The following is a 6000-nucleotide window of genomic DNA, read 5'->3' on the forward strand; positions in this document are numbered from 1 at the left end:
ATTCAGACAACGAAGATCAGGATATTTTGTTTAAAGAATTTCATTTAAAAATACACTTCATTTTTATATACCTGATGACTCATTGTTTATTTGAAATTCAATATTCAAGAGTTAACAAAAAATCTTATAATTTTCTGCTTGCTTAAAATTTATATTCTGTGTTCTTCACACAAAGAAGATCAGCGTATTTTGTTTAATAAATATCGTTTAAAAATACTCATCACTTTTAGCTACCTAATGATTTATTATTCATTTGAAAATAGATTTTTGTTGTTTTCTATGCAGGCATTACACAAAATTGGAGCGAAAATAAAAAGTTTATAAATTAATATGCTATTTATGGTTTATTATTTGCATGTAATTTCGGTTGTACCTAGAGTAGGCGTTCCCGTGTTGCTAATTAGGAAAAAAAATTTAAAAGCTCCCTTTTTTATAAAAAATATGTCTTCTTTTCTTCTATTTTTTGGTCATGTGATGATAAACATAAAAAGTGTATGTCTTACACCTAAAATTCACTACATATTACTTGTATTGCATATCATTTTCGCTCAATTTATATCTGAAGCTTTTTATAGCTTCTCAGAAAAACTAATAAATCATGTAATGCCTGGTTTTATTTTATTTTGAAACCGTCGTCTAACAGCCGACCCAAATTTGAGTTAACGACTACCACTGTTCAAGTCCGTAGCCTTGTAATTTTGAACCCAATCCATAGAACAATGGAACCCCGGAATCAGTACCCCCAGAGATATTGATTTCTTATGGGAACTTAGAGGACTTAGTGACCCTGTCGGATTTAACGTGCATCAGTCACAATTTGATACACGGGGATTCTTCGGCTGACTGAATTCAAACTCCCATTCTCACGAACACGAATCCAACGCCCTAGCAACCAGGCTACCTACAATGCGTAGTTTAACATCGTCGCAGCTTCTAATGTTAGATATGATCTTTTTCTATAAATGATTGCTTTGGTTTTGTTAATTCTATTGTCGCTATCGACACTGGACATTTAAGGGCTTTTTACTTTTTTTTTTAAAGAGATTATGTGTTTAGCTCTGAAAATGGTGCTCTTATAGTAACGAAATAGCTGTATGCCATTTATCAAATTACGTATATGATTTATATATTAACTTTATCTGAATATACATTTCATTTGGTCATTGAATTATGATAGGTTGTACGAGTTCACATGCATTGAATTTAATTCTCACAATAGATAATTCTTTTTAATAAATTTAACATCAATACATTAACATTTAATTATTTTGGGGGTCAAGCGTACTTAAAAAAGTTGTGTCTTTTTATTAAAGGAAATAATGTAAATAAAAATATATAAAAGTTATAGAATTGTTCAGATACTAATTTAAGCCTCATCATCTGTGCCATGACACAGAATCGTCTAATAAGAATATTAAAACTTTTTTTTAAAAATGCCGTTACGTGTTATTATCTTCAGTGGATTCGGTATTTTTGCTCTGATAACGATGCTTGTTTATAGTATGGAAACAATTGTGCGGATTTTAACTATTTTATTTGTGCTCATTTGGGTTTTTTCTGCATTATTAAATAAGCATTACCGTACACGAAATATTACGAGTCCATCTCCATAAATATATGTTACTGTAAATGACCGAAATTGGTGGCCACTGCCCGCTATACATTTGCTCGGTATGCCTAACATCAATGTTTTTTTTTTAAAGATAAAGAGCCTGTTGCCCAGTATGCATTTAACTGGTACTCTGGTCTCTGATGTTTCTTCTAATCAATTCTCAGCATATATTTAAATATTGAATAAGCGTAACGTTTATATAATAATTTCAACGAATAAATTAATATCAAATCAGATATAACAAGTATTTCGGACGTTTACCAAAGCGACTATGTGATTGTTGACATTCACCGGTGAAAGTCGACATTCTCTTGATTTCGGTCATTCACGGTAATATACATATATATATATATAATGCATATATATCTATATCTATATATATATATTATGCATATATATATATATAGGGTATCTGCGCACCTGGAAAGTCATGAATTTCAGTATTGAACAAAATTTATCATGATTTTAGCTATTTTTTTTAAAAAAATCATGAAAAGTCATGGAATTAGGTCGACAAAAAATTAAATTTTCTTAATGGAATTTACTCCCCCCCCCCGCCCAATATCATGGTGTTCCAAATATCTGAATTTGTAACAAAATCCCCACTGACAGTCATATTTTATTACAATATAAAATTTTTTTATCATGTTCTTCGAAATTTATGGTGTTCTTTCAAAATATGAAAGACAAAACATCATTTCTAGAGCGAATTTTCTTTTAAACTTCTGTGATTTCAGAATTTTTGTTACTATTTTTATTTTATAAATTTAAAATTGTGGTTGAAGCAAGCCAGTCATTGGCGAATTTTTTTTATTTCGAAATGAGAACAGAAAAATCGGGAGTATTTCTTTCCTTTTCGATGAACAAGAAAAGTATCCTTAGAATATAATTCTGCAGAAAATATTTACTTTTGCCTTTTTTCAGCTATTTATATTGCTTCGACTCTTTCTTTACCCTGTTTTTTAAATTTAAAATCTACAAATATGAAGATCCAGAATATAACAGTTTTTGTTGGAGAAAATAGTAATTTTGTTAAGTCATGAAAAATTCTTGGAATTATTCGCGGAAAGCAATGAATTTGAAAATCTAAAATGTAGCAGATACCCTGTGTGTGTGTGTATATATATATATATATATATATATATATATTAATGTTATTAGATAAATTATTTATGTATATTCATTTTCTTGTAAACGTATGAAAATTGAATTTGGGAATAGCTTTTGTGAATTGAATGCTATCTACTACTTCAAAATAATAATAGTTACACTACTATTTGACTAAGAGCGTTATTACATATTTACAAATAAATCACATATCGGGTAACTTATTGTAGATTACTAGGTAGTATCAGTAATAAAATTTAATCTAGTCTTTAACAGATTTTTAATGATAATATTTAGATTCAAACTTAATAATATGATTATGTTAATGAATTTGTATATTTACAAAACAATATAATCATCATCATCATTATTTGTATATAAACAATGCATTTTTATAACAAATACAAACAACATGTTCAGAATAATTCAAGTATCTGAAGATATTTAGGGTCTCGTTTGCTAGATAAATGCTGAACAAAATTTGCACAAAATATCACAGATATTTATTTTAGACTACGAGAAAAAATGGTTAAAATTATCAAAGAAACATTTTTTTTTGAAAACCAGATTTTATGGAAATCCGTTTATTCTTTTACTCGAAAAAATTTTTTTTGTGAATTTTTATTTATTTTAATGTTAAAAAAATCTACATTATCAATAAATCAAAAAAGTAAAGCTTTTATATAACATTTTTTATTTATTCAGTATTTAATTAATCATTATTTAATTATTTGTTAATAAAAATAAATTAAGTAATTATAATATTTATTAACAAACAGTGCACTTTTCAAACATGATCCTAACCAAAATCTTTAAAATATGCAAATCAGTATAATTCAAATGCCAGAAGAGATATTTGGAGCTACGTTACTATATAATATTTCAATAAAATTTGCTAAAATATCATAGATATATATTTTAAATAAATGGGAAAATTTCTGAAATTGTATTTCTTAAAAGAAAATTAAATTGTTAGTATTATTTATTTGTTTATTTTTTGAAAAAAATTTTGAAAATTCAAATTTAATATAATGTAAAAATTAATTTAGTTAGGAGAAAATTTCTGGAGTTATGAGAAAATTTTAAAAAAATAAAACTTTAAAAACCTTGAGGAAAAGTTTGAATTAATTTAATCGCAAAAAATTCCCTAATCATTTTGAAAGCATTGAATTAATAAGTCAAAAAACTAAAATAATGTATTTTGATGTTTTCTTTTATAGAAACAGTTTTATTTATTCATAAGTTATTAATTGGTTTTTAATAATCGTAAATCAGGAATGTAATTTTCAAACAGGATCAAAACAAAAACCTTTGAAATGTAATTCGAAATTAACAACAGATGTTAGTAGTCTATATACTAAGTTAATACTGAAAGAAATTATTCCAAATCAAAATATCACAAATGTGTATTTTATGTCTTGAGAAAAATTTATGGAAATGGAAAAAATATAAATTTTATTTAAAGGCAGTTAAATAAAATGTTTCTTATTATTTTTTGACCAAGAAATAAAAAATTGTCGGAGAATATTAAATTAATTCAAAGCAAACAACAAAAAAAATCCTTTTTAAATCTCTAAACATTACTCTAGCTTTTCATTGAACACGTTTCTTTAAACTTTATGGCGTTCCCTATTTTTCTTTAATTTGTTTTTATTTATTTTGAAAATTTTAATCATACTTTGAAAAGTTAGAAATTTTTTATATTTATGTTCTACATGCTTTATTACCAAAATTTTTATTTTTATCCAAACCAATGGTTTTAAAAACGAAAGTGCTTAACAGCTCACATTACTTTTAGGTCAACGAGTACTTACAGCGTCTGTGGTGTATTTTTCGCAATTAAATCATGGGAAATATTTTTAATTATAGATATCTTAAGGTAGCGGAAGGGTTTAATTACGCGTATCACTAATAAGTGGAGCATAATCTGTAAACAAGGTTTGAATTAAATAAAATAAAATTCTTAAAAGTGAAAATTTATTCTTAATTAATATTAATTCTTGAAAGTGGAAGTGAGTGAAAATTTATTAAATATGTGCAGTAATGAAAACCGGACTGCAGTAGTTAACAACATTTCTGTTGATTTTAAACTCATACTCTGAATTATTCACATTATATAAAAATGATAATAGTATTTGTGTAATGCATTTAGTTAAAAATATCTTTCTCAATTACTTGTCTTAGATTTCATAATCTCTTCCTAGTATGATAGCTGAAAAAGTTTTTCTTTTCAAGAGGGGTGAGATTCAAAAGAAACATGCAGCGTATAAAAAAAAAATATGAAGAACATTTTCACTCATTTATTCATAATGAACGTTCAAGTGTCACTTTTTTCTATAATGATTTATATATGAATACTAAATTTGAAATAAACTGGATTTTTTAAAGATTCTTACTTAAAGCTTTTTTCTGATTGAAATGTCTAAAGATTATCGACAATTTTATTTCAAGCTAGATTCAAAGAACAAGAGTATTTTTACGATTGCATTTACTGAAATATTTGCTGAATACTAACCATTGATTAATAAAAGTTAAAATTTAAAAAAAAAATCTGAAAATTATGAAACACAGCTTTTTAGTTGGATATGAGAATGAGAAAGAAAAAAAAAAAATCTGCATATCAATCGAACTCTTGATACGTTCTGACATCGATAAAATTTAAAATAAAGTAATTATCTCAAATTAATGTTGCAAAATAATTTTTTGAGTTTAACATTTAGAACAGTTTCTTAAACGAGACAATTTTTTTTAACATTTTGTGCAGTTTCTTAAACGAGACAATTTTTTTTAACATTTAGAACAGTTTCTTAAACGAGACAATCTTTTTTAACATTTAGAACAGTTTCTTAAACGAGACAATTTTTTTTTAACATTTAGGACAGTTTCTTAAACGAGACAAATTTTTTTAGCATTTAGAGCAGTTTCAAAACGAGTTTGTTAAGACAATTTTCTACGAGCTTATGATTTCTGAATTCTCAATGAAGCGCAATGTACTGACGCTTCCCAAGCGCATCGACATGACATGATAATATCAGCAGCCAAATGACTATCGAATAAAACGTTGATAGAAATTTTTTTTGCAGTTATTATGTGAGGTAAATAAATTATAGAATGCAAAATTTTTGATAAAATTAAGAATTAACTGATTACTTAACAATAAAAGTGAAAAAAACATTTTTATCTTAAGAAGACCCCTTAATACACTTTCAAAAATAGCTTTAGGTAATAATAATTAAATCTTAAATAGTTGAAAAGTTTGTAAATGAATGCATTGTTTTAAG

The sequence above is a fragment of the Parasteatoda tepidariorum genome, chromosome X1, assembly GCF_043381705.1.
Source record: "Parasteatoda tepidariorum isolate YZ-2023 chromosome X1, CAS_Ptep_4.0, whole genome shotgun sequence".
NCBI lineage: Eukaryota > Metazoa > Arthropoda > Arachnida > Araneae > Theridiidae > Parasteatoda > Parasteatoda tepidariorum.